A 17,523-nucleotide genomic window follows, 5' to 3' on the forward strand; every position below is an offset into this window, starting at 1 on the left:
TGATTCTACTATAAAACCTCAAAATAGATTTTTGTCCTCAAGTTAATTCCTAAACACTAGATGCTAAGGTGCACACATCAAAACAAAAATCATAGTTAATAGTCACAATAAGTGAAAATAATGATAATTGTTTGACTTTGATTGGCCAGAGTCAGATTTGGGTTAGACCCACCCATTATAGTCACAAGCGGGTAATGGTATAGAGTCACTAATTTCAGGCAGATCATCAACAAAAATTTGAAAGACTAAATATTAACGAATCACAATATTGAACTGTAATTTAAATATTAACAAGCAAAATAATCAAGAAAATAAATGAAACAGATTTTCAAAGTTTGAGAAACAGAAGCTTCACTAAATTACGTAAATAAAATGACATTTTGGAATCAAACAATAAGGTCGGATAGGTATTCCGCTTGATTACATAAATAAAACAGAACAATATCAAATGGAATTTTCACTAAATTATATAGAATTTCAAAATCTAAGAAGAAGATCAAATGGGTGCCAAAACTCATTAATTTTGAAATTTTGAATGGTATTTTGACACGATTATCCCCCTTTTTTTTGAGAATTCAGCAATTATCTTCAGTGATATTATAATTCTTAGAATGGTCGAAAATTCCAATTTCTGAATTAAATCTAGTAGCTAAGACTTAAAAGGGTATTATAATTTGAACATAAACTATTATTAAATGACTGAAAACATTAAAACACAATTGTTCTTTTAAATTCTATGATAATATTATAGCATTTAATTACTAAAAATAATAGTTAATATTATCAATTATGAAGATCAGTGAACATTAAGGATTATATTAAAAGAAAATATTAAAGACTGCTTTGAGATGAAAATTATGAGAGGCATGCATATATAACGAATACTATTTATGCATATAAGGGAAAAACTACTCAACAAAAAGAAAAAGATTTCATGATATTCACTAATGCAATAAAGTAGGCATCACCTAACATCCAAACTAACTAGGATGAGGATTGCGCATAAATAAGATAGTAAAGAAAAGAAATCCTTGTTTGAGAATATCCCAAACAAGGATTACTAAAGGAAAGAGAGGAATGAGCTGGTATTTGACGTTAAGAAAAGGCTTTATTCAAGTGCATAAATCTATCATCACTACTCCACACCAATTTAACGCAAATCAAAGGATTATCTTCATTATGTTCCTAATGAAAGGATTAATTGGGCTTATGAGATTAATTAATTATACCAATTAGTCTTAAATGATTTGATGGGTGATAACACTAGGAGAGAGTAAGATCTCACCTTCAATTCTTCCAGCAAACTATGAGAGGAGAATCCACCGATGCATGACCGCCTACACCCATTTGTACCCATGCACTATTCTCTTGTATATTGCTGATTAACCCCGGGTTGATTGTCAGCCTGGACTTAATCGATGCTAAAAGGGATTTCAGCCAGATCTTGGTTAAGCTTCATTCAATTTGAGGAGAGAAATGCCCTAGGTGATTGTTAGACAGTTTTGTATGCCCTTAGCTTCAATCAGAATGATGTACTTTATGAGTTTATTGTAAATGAATAAAAGTGCATATTTGATTCATGTTCCCTTGGTATGTTTCTCCGTAATACCCTTAAACTGGACACTTAATGAGACTCGTGTTAGTTTAGAATGTTAACAGCCAGTGGGTCGGTCTGGGGAGACCTATCCTGACAAGGCTGACACTGTGGTGCCACCAAGTTGGTTGGGGTGGCCTGTCTCAGCTGCTAGGGTGAGACCCTAGGCACATACAGTGTAGGATTAATTGAATCTTTGAACTGGACCAGATTTCCAGTATTGCCCAGGACCTTGGAGATTGATGGGCAAAACTGGAAAGTTACACCCGACCCCTAGACTCGATTATGATACTGCACTAGGTGTTGGATTGGATTATCTTTGATATACCAATCAGTGAGATCCTTAGCGGGGGTCAAAACCTGGGTATGTTGGGACAGTCTGAGAATTCATCTGAGTGGGTGATCATAGTGACAGGATCAGCCCCTTTGTCGGACAAAGGTAATGATCGGGGATGCACTCTCACTGATGGAAACCAAGACTGTCGGCAGCTGATTTCAACCGTTGAGATTTGTTTTGCAAAGTACATTTTATATGAGATATAAAAGTATATATATTATGGTTTCTCAAATGTTTGCAAAAGGGTTTTAATTCCCGGGATCCATATAAGTGGAGAGTGCAACACTGTTCCTTGCAGCCGAGGGAGAGGTCCTCTCTTGTCGGGCAGTGTATGATCATTATGGGCTGAGAGGTTAAGTGTAAGACCATTGAGGATAATACCTGATGTGCTAATCTTGCATCTGCCCACAGTCCCTGGGTGTTACAAGGTGGCTTGGCCCAGGGACCACTTAGGGTAAGTGTTGGGCCCATAGAGCCCATTCGATGGGTTTCGGGGGGTGCACTGTCTTTAACAGTGTATTCGGCCAGGCCTTGTAACAAAGGCTGGGCCGAACCCATGTGGCTGATGTGTAGATCAATGCTTGGGTCCCACGCCATACAAGGAAGCCCAACTGGGCAGCAGTTAGGAAGGTTAAGTGAGCACATAAGCTTAATGGGCCTAAAGCCCATTCCGAACTGGGCTATTCATTTAGTTAATTAAAGGGGCGAATTCTGAGATGGATTAGCAGATAAGATAGGGTCTTAATCCTATCCACTCAGAGAGTTCAGATCTGAATATGATTCAGATCTAGAAACCTCCTAATGAGATTAGGAGAAAGCTAATCTAATCTACAGATAAGATAAGGGTTTATCCCTATCACCTGAAGAGAAGTCTTATCCAAATATGATTTGGTTAAGCTGCTCCTAATTGGATTAGGAGCTAATCCTTTTAGGTTAACAAAAGAAGGAGGGGGCGGCAGCCTTTAGAAGACACACAACATAAGATTTTCTTTAGTGCTGAAATCATGAAGAGAGAATTCTGCACCCTGCGAATACTCTCTTGCCGCCTCCTTGTTCTTGCCGCCCTGTTTGCCAGTTCGATTTCCAGTTGTGGGAGAAGTCAAGATTGGATCTTGACATCAGTTCTTTGAAAAAGGATTGAAATGAAGCTGTGCTCCTGTACCATCCTGCTGATTCTTGCGAAGGACAGAGTTCTTGGAGAAGAACACTGCTGATTCTGCTCCATCCTGTACTGTGCCATCTTCAGTGGGAGCAGTTTTTGGATCATTCCTTGGGCGTGAACACCTCCGTTGGGAGATACTACTTCTCCGTATCAGGTATAATTCTCCCATACTCCTTTTGGTTCAGATCTGATTCAGTTTAAGGTTCAAGAATGATCCTTGAAAATATGATTTTCTAAATAGGGAATGCGATTCCCAATTGAAGGGAGAGAAATTTTTCTTGAAATTCGCCCCTTATTCCGCAATCTTTAGGCGTCCATGGGATGGATCTCTCATTCCTTCAGTGATGACTACCACTTGGCTTTGCATAATTGGTGAAGTGGACTGATTTATTATTACTGTAATGCTATAACCAAACTTGAACTAAACTTTAAGGCCAAAACGTGTCTACGGTGGGTGTTAGTGGGGTGACAGGATAGCTTCGGATCTTGATCATGTTCAACTATAAGAAATGAATGACACGCTTGATTAGCTGCTGCCATTGTCGTTTCCACCCAACAATGGAGGTAGAAAAATAGGGGATAGAATTTGGGTTTGAGAGAAGGTGAGAAATTTGGGGGATGATAGGGTAATAGAGAAGATGGAGAGGAAGAGACTATGAGAAGCACCTTAGACAGAGATCAGGGACGGTGTGGTGAGGGATGATGAACTGGGAGAGTAGAGAAGCTAAGAGAAAGAAGGAGGAGAGAATGTGAGAATAAACAGATCACTGCTGCAACATGTTGCAATAGTGATCGGGAAAGAACAGGTGTGGCGGAACTGGATTGAAAAGAAGAATAAGAAGAAGAGGAGGAGGAGAGTGAGAATCATCAGAACACTATTTTCCTCCATAGCGTAACAATGGAAAGCCTCTTAAACATTGTCTTCCCTCCAGAGATCGAAGACATAACCAGGGATTCTAATGTAGGTAGCGTGTTATGGCTAGGGAGGTTTGTCAGTCTCAAAAGGTTCATAGAAGGCGACGGGAAAGAGAGAGGACACGGGGAAGAGAGAGGAAGAGAGGAGAGAAGGGAGAGAGCTTCTTGTGAGAATTGATCTCCCTCATTATAGAGAGAAAGACAAGGCTATATAAGGAGGACTTAAATGGAGACCTTTCCTATTAGGAAATGAGGTCTTTCATGTTAGGAAATGAGATCTTTCCTTTATGTTTGACTATTAAGGGAGCATTATTGGGGTTTTGCCATGTATCCAGTGAGAACCTATGAAGATAGGGTTTCCTTTCCCTTAAGGATTCTCTATGTAGCTACTTATTGTGTGGCCTTTTATAGTGATGTAGCGCAGGTGACATCATCGTTTGTATGCTTTTATTAAACCCACATACGTAATTTTTAAAGACGTACATGTGATCGGCATTTATTCCCGATCTACTGTGATTCCACGGTTCTGTAATGGTCTCGAGTTCATCGCAACTCCGTGCACGTCCGAAGTTTATCGCATAATTGTGCATGTCTTATAGATTATTGCAGATTCACACGCGTTTAGTCTTTATTATAGGTTTATGTATGTCTAAGGTTTATCGCAGATTTGCTCTAGCCGAACTTCATCGCGACCTGTTTTGAGTATGAGTTCATCGCAGATTTGCGGTGAGTTATGAACTCATTGCAAATGTGTGATAAGTTATGGATTCATTGCAGGCATCCGTATAGTGTTGGTTTGACACCCTCTGTACTCTAATGGTCTTAGTGACCACTATGTACCTACATGAGGAAAAAATGGGCTTCTATGTAAACATCCACAACTGCTCACTTTGCAAATTATTATATAAAAAAAGAAAATATGTGACTTTTTTTGTCTTATGCTCATGTTCCAAGTACTTTGATTAACTTGTGTGCTAGTGCCTTTATCGCAGTGCCAGTGGGCTGCCGGCCTTGGTGTGTTATTCTTATGAGGGAGCCCACATAAGGACAATTCAAAAGAACTTTGTTATTTGTCAAGGAACTTTGATATCATAATGCAGATTTTTCGTTCATTAGATGTCATCAGCCATTAGTTATGCAAAGGCAAAATATCTAGTGAAACTTAATTGCAAATAAAAGGAATCCAAATCTTAATAGACATTCATAATTTTGTGAGATACAACACTCACGATTATAGTGATCCTATGTTCATCCAGAATTGAAAATATCAAAGTTTTGAAGCAAAGCATTATTGAAACTATCATTCCAGAAAAGCAAATCGTGTGTACTCCTTAATTTGGAAATTCAACACTAATGTCAAAACAAAATTCGAGTATTTAAAGTCAGGTGTTTTGTGAAGTTTTATCGTGAGCATAGTGGTCTTTAGTCATAGACCATTAGAGAAAAGGGCCAAGTGTCATACCGACTCCTGAATTATTCTATATTTATGCCAATTGTCGAACCATGTCATCCTAAAAAAGTTCTACATCATCACATTGCGGGTGCTTATCGAAATATTCTTGTGTGCGTCTTTTGGGTTGATGGCCTAGCACAAGTGCCGAGTAACATGGTGTGATTTATTCAAAGTCATCAATTTTGTCACAATTTTTGTCACTGTAAGTAAAAAATAAAGCCCAAACATTTTAAGTCGTGCATTTTGTGAGCTTTCATTGTTGGTGAATACCTCAGTACGATTGGCCTCTAATCGCAAACTGTTAGGTAAAAGGAATCAAGTGTTGTTTCGATCCCTAAAACATCATCCAGTGCGATAAGGTTGTCCCAATACAAATAGTTATCATGCGCATAGGGAAGGGGATTGAGTCCTCTCATAGGAGATTGCGACATTTGCCAATGAAAGGGACGAGTGTCATCGTGCCTTGAGGAGACAAGGCCCTGATTGGTAATAGGTTCAAGTTCTAGTTATAATGCAACTAGTTAGCAGATAGTATGCTGTCGTCACGACCACGTTTGTGGAAGCGACTAACCTTACGGGCTAACCGTGAGCTTCAAACCTTGATTGCCTTTGTGATAAATTTTGGTCATCACGTGAGAAAACTAATTGAGCTCTTTTTGTGCAAGTGAGATATCAATAGTCTGAATAAGTTCTTGCTCTTAGCAAAGCATTATAGTCTATGCATGGAATGGCTTAATTTTGTGAACGTGCCTAGAGTTGACAGGGAATATGTGAGCACGTTTGGGGTTGCGAGGGCCTTCCTGGGGTTGCAAGGGATATGAGCGCGCCTGGGGTTGCCAGTGCCTTCCTGGGGTTGCCAGGGAATGTATGAGTGCGCCTGGGGTTGTTAGGGCCTTCGTGGGGTTGCCAGGGTATATGTGAGTGCGTTTGGGGTTGCTAGGGAATATGAGCGCGCTTGGGGTTGCTAGGGCCTTCCTAGGGTTGCCAGGGAATATGAGTGCAAGCCTAGGGTTTCCAAGTGATAAGAGTGCGCCTGGGGTTGCTAGGGCTTTCTTGGGGTTGCTAGAGAATATGATTGCAAGCTTGGGGTTGCTAGGTGAAAAGAACACGCCTGGAGTTCCCAGGGTCTTCCTGGGGTTGCCAGGGAATATGAGAGTATATATGTATATGCAAGAGACATATCCAAGATGAAACATGCTTTGACATACAATCATAACTTTACTATATTTCTAGATTACATGAGTACATGAAAACTCAGAGCTCATCGGAAAGGATATCTCATTGCAAAATATGAATTATTAGCATATACATCAGGAATTCATTGAATCTTATTTACGAGTAAAGTACAATAGACATAATCATATAATAACTTGCAAGACTTTCGAGAAAAAGTGGGTGATACATTCGATATATTCAGCTTTAAAGCACATGTAACAATTATATCTTATACAATTTTATTCAAAGTAGGGCTTCAACTAGTTGCCATTCACCATCTCATCTTCCTCTCCAGTGTCTACAGTTTTTAGAACGTAATAGCCAGACGGGTGAGCTTCTTTGATCACATATTGTCCATCCCAAGTGGGAGTGAATTTTCCAGCAGATTTGCCTTGTCTAACATGGAGTGCTATCTTAAGAACTTTTAATGGAAAAACCAATGTCTTATGAATTTTCCAGCAGATTTTCCATGCTTCCCCAAAAGGTCTCAGACTTCCTCATTCTTAATGGAAAAACCATTGTCTATCAAAATCCTCATTAGGACTCTGAAGCTATGAACTACATGTTGCCTATGGAAGTTGGCTATGTTCTCCGCATAGATCCTTTGTAGAGGTACAACTTCTGCCCACTTGGTGAAATAATCTATAGCCACTATGATGAAATAGTATCCCCAGGAAGGTGGGTGGATTTTGCCTATCAGGTCTACTCCCTAGGTGTGAAAAGATCAGGGGTGATGACGGGGTGGAGGTTGTTGGCTGTCCGGTGTATCCTCTCGGCATGTATTTGGCATTTATGGCATCTGCACACTTGTTTTTGGGTGTCCTCCACCATAGTGGGCTAGTACAAACCTAAATGCAAGATGTGATTGTATAAAGCCACTTGTGCTTGGTGTGGGGCGGGTTCGGAGCTATGGGTCACTTCTAGTGCTTCCTCTATCTCTTCGCCGGCTAGGCATCACAGAGGCTTTCTAGTGTGAGACTTCCTATACAACACTGAAGATAGAACCTCTTAACCCTTGATAAATGTTTTCTCCTCATTGCTAGGTCAAACAACAGTGTGTTGTCCTCTAGGTAGTTAATATACATACTCCTCTAGTATATCTCTCCCACTGTGAGGTATTCTCTCCTATCTACTTCCTGGACACACTTCTCACAGTCATTTTGTACCCTGGCCGCATCTGTCTTCATCATAGGCTAGTAGTACCCCAATCTCTATAACCTTCTGTATAGTGTGTTGGTTATGTCCCCACTGTACGCTCTATGGGTTTTGCTCAGAACTATCTCTGCTTCCTTTGACCCCAAACACCTCATTCTGACCCCATCTGCCAACTGATGGTATAGTACCCTATTCACCAGTTGGAATTTCAGAACCACCTTGCTGCCCTGTGTCACCACCCTTGGGTTACTTAGCTTTTGTATTATTCTATATCTCAAATTGTCCGCCACGATTTCGTCCTCTTTTTCTAACTAGTGCCCCAGTCTATCAGTTGATGGCTCACAAAGTGTTTGAATGGTGATGTTGATCAGGTCTTCACTAGGTTGGATTTTTGATCCCAGGGTGGCTAGTAGTGTTTGAAGGTTACTTCCAGATCACGGGTTAGTCTCTGTATTAAGGTTCTATATGGCAGGATTGATAGTTCTCTAACAGTGGTGCTTCCATCTAGTTGACCGATTACCAATTTAGAACCCCCTATCACCTTATCTTCTTAGCTCCAGAATCTCTTGCTACGGTCAGCCCCAAGACTAAGGCTTCGTACTCGGCTATGTTATGGGAGTAGGGAAACTGGAGTTTGAATGATATGCAAAGGTGTTACTGGTGGGTGATATCAATCTGATTCCAGCACTGGCTTAGGTGCTAGTATTGCTTCCATCAAAAGTCAAAGTCCATTCTCCTTCTCCAACCACTACAACCATGGGGTGTTCTCCTGGAACTTCTTTTGATATAGGGAAGTCGTCGTTGGTGGGGAGGGCGACCAGGAGGTCTACCGCTGCTTTACACTTAATGGATCGGGGTTGAGTGTACTCGATCGTATATTCACTGAGCTTCATCATCCACTTAACCAATCACCCGGAGAGAGGGGGTCTGTCCATGAAAAACCTTATCGGGTTGCTACATGCGATTAGCCTCACATCTTTTGACCCAAGATATAATACCTGAACTTTTGAGTAGCGAATACCAATGCCAGACACTGTTGTTCCATGTGAGAATAGTTTTTCTTGGCTAGTTTGAGGGTTCTACTAGTATAGTATATTGGACATTCGACTCCATCATCCTCTTGTGCCAACAAACATCCTATTGCTTCTGAGTTTGATGTGGTATATACTTTAAATTCTTGGCCATTTCGGGGTGGTGACATGGTTGAGGCCTTAACAAGGGTACTCTTCAGTTGTTCAAAAGTTTTTGGTGCTCTTCTGTCAATTTGATCTCCATAGGCTTCTTAACCAACTTCATTAGTGGAGGCGGGAGGTTTAGGACTACTTTCACTTTATTTTCATCTGGGTGAATCCCAGTCTGGTCCACTCTGTACCCCAGAAACTTCCCAGACTGTACTCCAAATGTGCACTTTAAGGTTGAGTCTTAGGTTGAAAGCTCTACATTGACCAAACACTTTTCTAAATACATTGGGATGAACTTCTACTTCTTTGCTTTGACCACTATGTCGTCCACGTAACACTCAATCTCCTTGTGCATCATGTTGTGGAAGACACTTGTCATCGCCCTCTAATATGTGGCCCCAACATTTTTCAAGTTGAAAGGCATCATCTTGTAATAGAAATTTCCAATTGGTGTCCTAAAGACTGTGTGAGGTGCATTTGCGGGGTCCATGAAAATTTGGTTGTACCCGCTATAGGCATCTAAGAAGGAGAGGAGCTGGTTCCCAGCCGTTGAATCTATCAGAACCTCCATGTTCGACAGGGGAAATTCATCCTTGGGGGAGGCTTTATTTAGGTTCCTAAAATTGATGCAACATCTGCAATAAGGTTGGGAAGAGTTAGTTTTCAATGATGTGCTAAGGGTTTGCCCAAGTAACTAAACTTGAGGTAATAACCTGAGCTATCCATTCTTCTTCTTGACTGGCACTATGTTGGCTAGCCACTAAGGGTGCGCTATAGGTTTGATGAACCTACTTTTAGGAGCCGCTCAACTTCTTTTTTGATCTTCATGGCTACCTCTAGCTTAATAACCCTTTGGGGTTGCTTCTTGGTCTTGACCTTGGGATCTATACATAAAGGGTGTTTGAATGGTGATGTCGATAGGGGTCTTCGCTGGGTTGGATTTTTTATCCTTGGGTGGCTAGTGCGTCGACAAATGGTTCTGTATCACGGGTTAGTCTCTGTATTAAGGTTCTATATGGCAGGTGTAAGTAGGAAGTGGTCAGGCTAGGTGGGGATGGTCTCCTTGAAGGACAAAGGAAGACCGGGAGTGAAGAATCAACCAGGAGGTTAGTGTAAGGGGAGTGATGAGACGACTAAGTAGGGAATCCAATGATTAGTTTAATCAATGGTTGAATGATTAGTTTTCGTTATGGGGAGGATCTTTACTTATAAGAAGGGATCCTGAGGTCCCAGAAGGATGAAGCCAAAAGCGTGTTCTTCTATTAACAAAGAAAATATTAGATTTGTTATCGGTCTTTAATGGACATTGCTAGGGTTTTGCCACGTGTGTTTAAGAGATCTCTCAAGGGTTGACTTTCCTTTCACCCAAGGATTCTCATAATCCATGTGTGCTACCACCTTTTGCACCTTATTTAACTAACTTGGCGCTAGTGACATCATTGCATAGCGGGCGACCTTTTATTAAACCTATGTGGCACCTTATCATGAGTGCAACTTAAAATTACTTGTGTGGTCAATACTTAAGTCTGGTTCTCAACAAACTACAACTTTGTAATGATCTGGGGTTTATCGCGAGACCGCACTCCTCCGGAGTTCATCGTAGGACTACGTGTGTCTAAGATTTATTGCAGTCGCGCGCGTCCAAGGTTCATTGCAAAACCAAATGCATATAAAATTCATCGCTGGTTTAACTAGAACCTATTTTAAGCTCATGTCAAGCGTAAGTCCATCACGATCATGTGATGAGTTGTGTATTTATTGCAAATGTGTGATACACTACAAATTCATCGCAGGTGGCCGATTAACCCAGTCATTGGATTCCCTTCTCAGCCATCTTATCACTCCCCTTACCCTAGCCTCCTTGTTGATTCTTTACTCTCGGTCTTCCTTTGTCCTTCAAGGAGACCATCCCCACCTAGCCTAACCACTTCCTATTTATAGCATGATTGTCAATTCTTTGACAATGGTGCTTCCATCTAGTTGACCGATTACCAATTTAGAATCCTTTGTCACCTTGATCTTCTTGGCTCTAGAATTTCTTGCTATGGTCATCCCCAAGACAAAGGCTTTGTACTCAGCTATGTTATATGGGAGTAGGGAAACTAGAGTTTGAATGAGTAGGCAGAGGTGTTACCAGTGGGTGATGTCAATGTGATTCCAACACTAGCTGAGGTGCTAGTACCGCTTCCATCGAAAGTCAAAGTCCATTTTCCTTCTTCAACCACTACGACCATGGGGAGTTCTCCTGGGACTTCTTCTGATATAGGGAAGTCGTTGTCGGTGGGGAAGGCGACCAAGAGGTCCATCGCTGCTTGGCACTTAATAGCCCGGGATTGAGTGTACTTGACCATATATTTATTGAGTTGCATCATCCACTTAACCAATCTCCCGGAGAGAGGAGGTCTGTCCATGAAAAATTTTGATTGGGTCACTACGTGCGATGAGTCTCACCTTTTGACCTAAGATGTAATGCCTAAACTTTTGTGCAACAAATACCAATGCCAAACACTATGCCAAACACCGTGCGATGAGTCTCATCCTCTTGTGCTAGCAAATATCCTATTGCTTCCAAGTTTGATGCGATATATACTTTAAATTCTCGGCCGTTTCTGGGTGGTGACATGGTTGGGGCCTTAGCTAGGGCATTCTTTAGCCAGGGTATTCTTCAGTAGTTCAAAAGCTCTCTGATGCTCTTCTATCCATTTGAATTCCATAGACTTTTTAATCAACTTTATCAGTGGCATCATTGCGTGTGCAAGACCAGGATTGAATCTCCTAAGGTACGAAACTTTTCCTAAAAAGGTCTTTAACTAGGACTCATTTATTGGAGGCGGGAGGTCTGGGACTGCTTTCACTTTGTTTTCATTTGGGTGAATCCCGATTTGGTTCACTCTATATCCCAGAAACTTCCCAGACTATACTCCAAACATGCACTTCAAGGGGTTAAGTCTTAGGTTAAAAGCTCAGCACCGATTGAACCCTTTTTTCAATACATCAGGATGATCTTCCTGCTTCCTTGCATTGACCACTATGTTGTCCACATAACACTCAATCTCCTTGTGCATCATGTCATGGAAGACACTCGTCATCGCCCTTTGATATGTGGCCCCGGTGTTCTTCAAGCCAAAGGGCATCATCTTTTAATAAAAATTTCCAATCGATGTCATAAAGTCTGTGTGAGGTGCATCTATGGGGTCCATGAAAATCTGGTTGTACCCGCTGTAGGCATCTAAGAAGGACAAGAGCTGGTTCCCCGCCATCAAATCTATCAGAACCTCCATGTTTGGTAGGGGAAATTCGTCCTTGGGGTCAGCTTTATTTAGGTCCCTAAAATCGATGCAACATCTGCGATAAGGTTGCGAGTGGTTGGTTTTCAGTGATGCACTAAGGGCTTGACCATGCAACTAAACTTGAGGTACTAACTTGAGTTGTCCACTTGTCTGTTCTTCTTCTTGATTGGCACTATGTTAGCTAGCCACTGAGCGTGCGCTATAGGTTTGATGAACCCTACTTTTAGGAGCCTCTCAGCTTCTTTTTTGATCTTCAGGGCAACTTCTGGCTTAAAATCCCTTTGGGGCTTGCTTCACGGGCTTGACCTTGGGATCTATATAAAAAGGGTGCTTGGAAAGGGCCAAGTTTAAGCCTGGCATCTGGTCGTACGACCAAGCAAAGACATCTTGGAATTTTGTGAAAATGCAAACAGATAAGTTGGTTGGGGTGGCTTATGAGACTGTGAAAATGCACATAGATAAGGCTTGACCTTGATGACATTTATGGTAAATGAATAAAAGTACATAATTGATTCATGTATTTTGGTATGTTTCTGTGTAATACCCTTATACTGGACACTTATGAGACTCGTGTTAGTTTAGAATCTTCACAACCGCTGGATAGATTTGGGGAGATTTATCCTGCCAAGGCTGACACTGATGTGCCGCCAAGTTGTTTGGGGTGGCTTGTCTCAGCTGCCAGGGTAAGACCTGAGGTGCATAAGGTGTGGATTTTCTTGAAACCTTGAACCAGACCGAAATTCCAGTATTTCCCTGGACCTTAGAGACAGATGGGTAAAACTGGAATGTTACACCTGATCCCTACACTCGATTATGGTACTGCACTAGGTGTCGGATTGGGCTGTCTTTGATATGCCAATCAGTGAGATCCTTAGAGGGGGTCAAAACCAAGGTATGTTGGGGCAGTTTGAGAATTCATTTGAGTGGGTGATCATAGTGACAGGATCAACCCCTATGTTGGACAAAGTGAATGATCGGGGATGCACTCTCTCTAATGGAAACCTAAAATGCTAGCAGTTGATTTCAAACATTGAAATTTGTATTTTGCAAAATATATTTATATAGAGATGTACATATATATATTATGGTTTCAAAATGTTTGCAAAAGGTTTTAATTCTCGGGATCCATGTGAGTAGAGAGTGCAACACTGTTCCTTACAACTGAGGGAGAGGTCCTCTCTTGTCAGGCTTTGTTTGATCATTATGGGCTGAGAGGTTAAGTGTAAGACCATTGAGGGTAATACCTGATGGGCTAATCTTGCATCTGCCGGCAGTCCTTCGGTTTCCATAAGGTGGCCGGACCCAAGGACCATTTAGTGTAAATGTTGGACCCATTAAGAGCCCATGGTGATGGGCTCAGAGAACACTGTCTCCTTCAGTGAATTCAGCCAGGCCTTGCATGTGGCTGATGTATAGATTGATTTAAGGGTCCCATGCCATACAAAGAGAGCCAACTGGGCAGCAAGTTAAATGTGTAACTGAGCATATAGGCTTATTGGGCCTAAAGCCCAATTCGAACTGGGCTTAAATTGTTTAATTAAAAGGCGGAAAGATCTGATTTATAATCTGATTAGGATTAGCTGAAAGGATAAGATAAGTGTTATCCATTTAAGAGTCAAGATCCAAATATCATATTTGGATCAAGAAACTCCCTCCTAATTAGATTAGGAGGCTAATCCAAAGAAGACTATAAATAGGGGGCACATTCCTTAGTTTCAACACACAACAATCTGTAGAATTCTCTCCTTATTCTTGCTATACCTACCCAGTTTGATCTCCACCTGTAGAACTGATCAAGAAGAGTTCTTGATATTGTTTGTTGGCTGAAGAAACAATCTGAAATCATTCTCACCAGTCTTTTACTCCATTTTTGATGAAGAATTCGGTTCTTGTTGAAGAGCCGTCCTGTTGATCCTGCTTCACTACACACTGTGTCATCTTCAATGGAAGGGGGTTTTGGTTTTCTCCTTGGGTTTTCTTGAAACCCTGAACCGGACCAGAATTCCAGTATTGCTCTGGACCTTGGAGATAGATGGGCAAAACTAGAATGTTACACCTGACCCCTAGACTCGATTATGATACTGCACTAGGTGTCAGATTAGGCTGTCTTTGATATGCCAATCAATGAGATCCTTAGAGGGGGTCAAAACCTAGGTATGTTGGGACGGTCCGAGAATTCATCTAAGTGGGTGATCATAGTGACAGGATCAGCCCCTTTGTTGGACAAAATGAATGATCGGGGATGCACTCTCTGTGATGGAAACCAAAGCTACCGACAACCGATTTCAACCGTTGAAATTTGTTTTGCAAAATATATTTATATAGAGATACACACACACACACACACACACACACACACACATATATATATATATATATATATTATGGTTTCAAAATGTTTGGAATAGGTTTTAATTCCCGGGATCCATGTGAGTAGAGAGTGCAGCACTGTTCCTTGCAGTCGAGGGAGAGGTCCTCTCTTGTCGGACAGTGATTGATCATTATGGGCTGAGAGGTTAAGTGTAAGATCATTGAGGGTAATACCTGATGGGCTAATCTTGCATCTGCCCACAGTCCTTGGGTTTTTATAAGGTGGCTTGACCCAAGGACCATTTAGTGTAAATGTTGGGCCCATTAAGAGCCCATGGTGATGGACTCAGGGGTTCATTGTCTCCTACAGTGAATTCGGCCAAGCCTTGTAATAGAGGCTGGGCTGAACCCATGTGGCTGATTTGTAGATCAATGTTTGGGTCCCATGCCATACAAGGATACCCAACTGGGCAGCAGTTTGGAGGATAAGTGAGTACATGGACTTCATGGGCCTAAAGCCCAATTCGAACTGGTTTAATATGATTAATTAAAATGGGTGGTTCTGGGATTTAGATCAGCAGATAGGATAAGGGATTGTCCCTATCCACTCAGAGAGTCTAGATCCAAATAGAGATTTGGATCAGGAAACTTCTAATAAGATTAGGAGGGCTGATATTTATCTGCAGATAAGATAAGGGATTATCCTTATCTCTTAAAGAGAGTGCAGATCCAAATACAAGATTTGGATTAGGAAACTCCTAATGAGATTAGGAGAACCTCTCTTTAAGGCTATGAATAGAGGAGGAGGGCAAACCCCAATTCACCCAATCAGATTACTGATACAAGAGAGAAGATAGATGCAGTTAGACTGATGCCATCTTCTACTCTTGCCTTCTTCTATTGCTGCCACCATTGCCAGTTCGATCTCCACCTGTTGGAGCGATCAAGAAAGGTTCTTGATATCAGTTTTTGGAGAAAAACTGATCTGAAGTCATGCTCACTTTCCCTCCATCAGATTCTTGGTGAAGAATCAGGTTCTTGCTGAAGAACCACCCTGCTGATACTGCTCCACCCTACGTTGTGTCATCTTTAGTGGGAGCAGTCTTTCGTGATCTCCTTGGGTGTCAACACCTTCATTGGGAGTTACTATTACTCTGTATTAGGTATATCCCTCTCCTACCTTTTGGTTTCAGATCTAGTCTGGTTTAGGGTTCAAGATTGATCATTGAAAATGCAGTTTTCTAAAATAGGGAATGTGATTCTCACATGGGAGAGAGAGAAATTTTTAAAATTTCGTAGACCTACCTACAGGGTTCGGCTATCCATATGATGGATCTCTCATCCCTTTAGGACTGGGCAGTGGTATTCTTGACTGTGCATGCTGTCCTCTCCGCACACCGCCATAGCTGACTGAATGTCTCTACTTCTACATTCTCAATGCCTATTCTATAGGTAGGCTGCATCCCTTGTATGCATTGCTTGGCAAAGCGCTTCTCCGTGGTGTGCTCGTCGAAGATAGAGTGGGTCAATTTCTAGAACCTCATGACATATGCCAAAACGTCCACTCCTGGATGCTGCTCCATGTTTCTCATGTCAGCCATCGCCAACTTCCTCTCCAGGGTAAGCCATTTTGATAGAAACCCCTTGGCCAGTTTGGTCCATGAATCGATGTTCCCAGTAGTAAGGTTAACGAACCACATGTATGTCGGTCTTATCAAAGACTTCAAGAATTCTTGGACCTTTAGGTCCCCGTCAAGGGCAAAGGATCCCAAAGCATCCTCGAACTTGCTTATATGCTCATACGGGCTTCCTCTCTACCCATCATATTGCAGCCATTGTAGCGGAGTAACGTAACCGGCGGGGTAGGGATTGTACAAGATTTGGTCTGAATAGAATTTTTGCAAGATGACTGAATCTTGGGCCCAATTATGGGTTTTTGCTGGGCTGTTTTGGTGTAGTTGGGATCGGGTTGGAGGCATGATGGTTGTGGGGGCGGCGGCTGGGGTGAAGGGAGATTGTTCAGTCCGGCCCATCTGTTGGAGGAGGAGCTACAGGGTGGCCTGTGTCTTGTTTTGCATATGCTCGAGTCTATCGAACCAAGTCTCGAATCGGGTTTCATATTCGTAAACCTTGTTTGAAAGGATCTCAATGTCGACCTGGTCGGCCATTTCTATCTCATATTAGTTTCCAACTTTTGGGTTGGCATCCTTTGAGACGGTATTGTGTTCTTCAAGGATTGATGAAAGGTTGATCATGCGGGCGGTCATCCTCTGTGATGAAGGACGAAACCAGAGATTCTAATGTAAGTAGGAGGTGGTCAGGCTAGGCGGGGGGTGGTCTCCTTGAAGGACAAAGGAAGACTGGGATTTGAGGATCAACTAGGAAGGCTAGGGCAAGAAAGGGGAGTGATGAGACAACTGAACAGGGAGTCCAATGATTGAGTGAACCAATGTTCGAATGAATCGTCTCCGTTATGGGGAGGATCTCTATTTATAAGAAGGGATACCGAGGTCCCAGAAGGAAGGAGTCAAAAGTGCTCGATTCCTAACGGGAAAGAGAATATTAGATTCATTGTCGGTCATTAAGGAGCACTACCAGGATTTTGCCACGTGTCTTATGAGATCTCTCAAAGGTTTACTTACCTTTCAACCGAGGATCCTCATAATCCACGCGTGCTACATCCTTTCACATCCTACTTAACTGGCATGGCACCAACTACGTCATTGCACAGCGGGTGGCCCCTTTATTAAACCTTCGTGGCACTTTACCATACGTGTAACTTGAGGTTGCACATGCGATCGATGTTTGAGTCTGGTTCTCAGTGACTCGCCGCTCTGTAATGGTCTTGGGTTTATCACAAGACCGTACTCCTTCAAAGTTCATCGTAGAACCACATGTATATGAGGTTTAT

This window comes from Nelumbo nucifera, chromosome 6 (assembly GCF_055504915.1).
Source record: "Nelumbo nucifera cultivar China Antique chromosome 6, China Antique-T2T, whole genome shotgun sequence".
NCBI classification, from domain to species: Eukaryota; Viridiplantae; Streptophyta; class Magnoliopsida; order Proteales; family Nelumbonaceae; genus Nelumbo; species Nelumbo nucifera.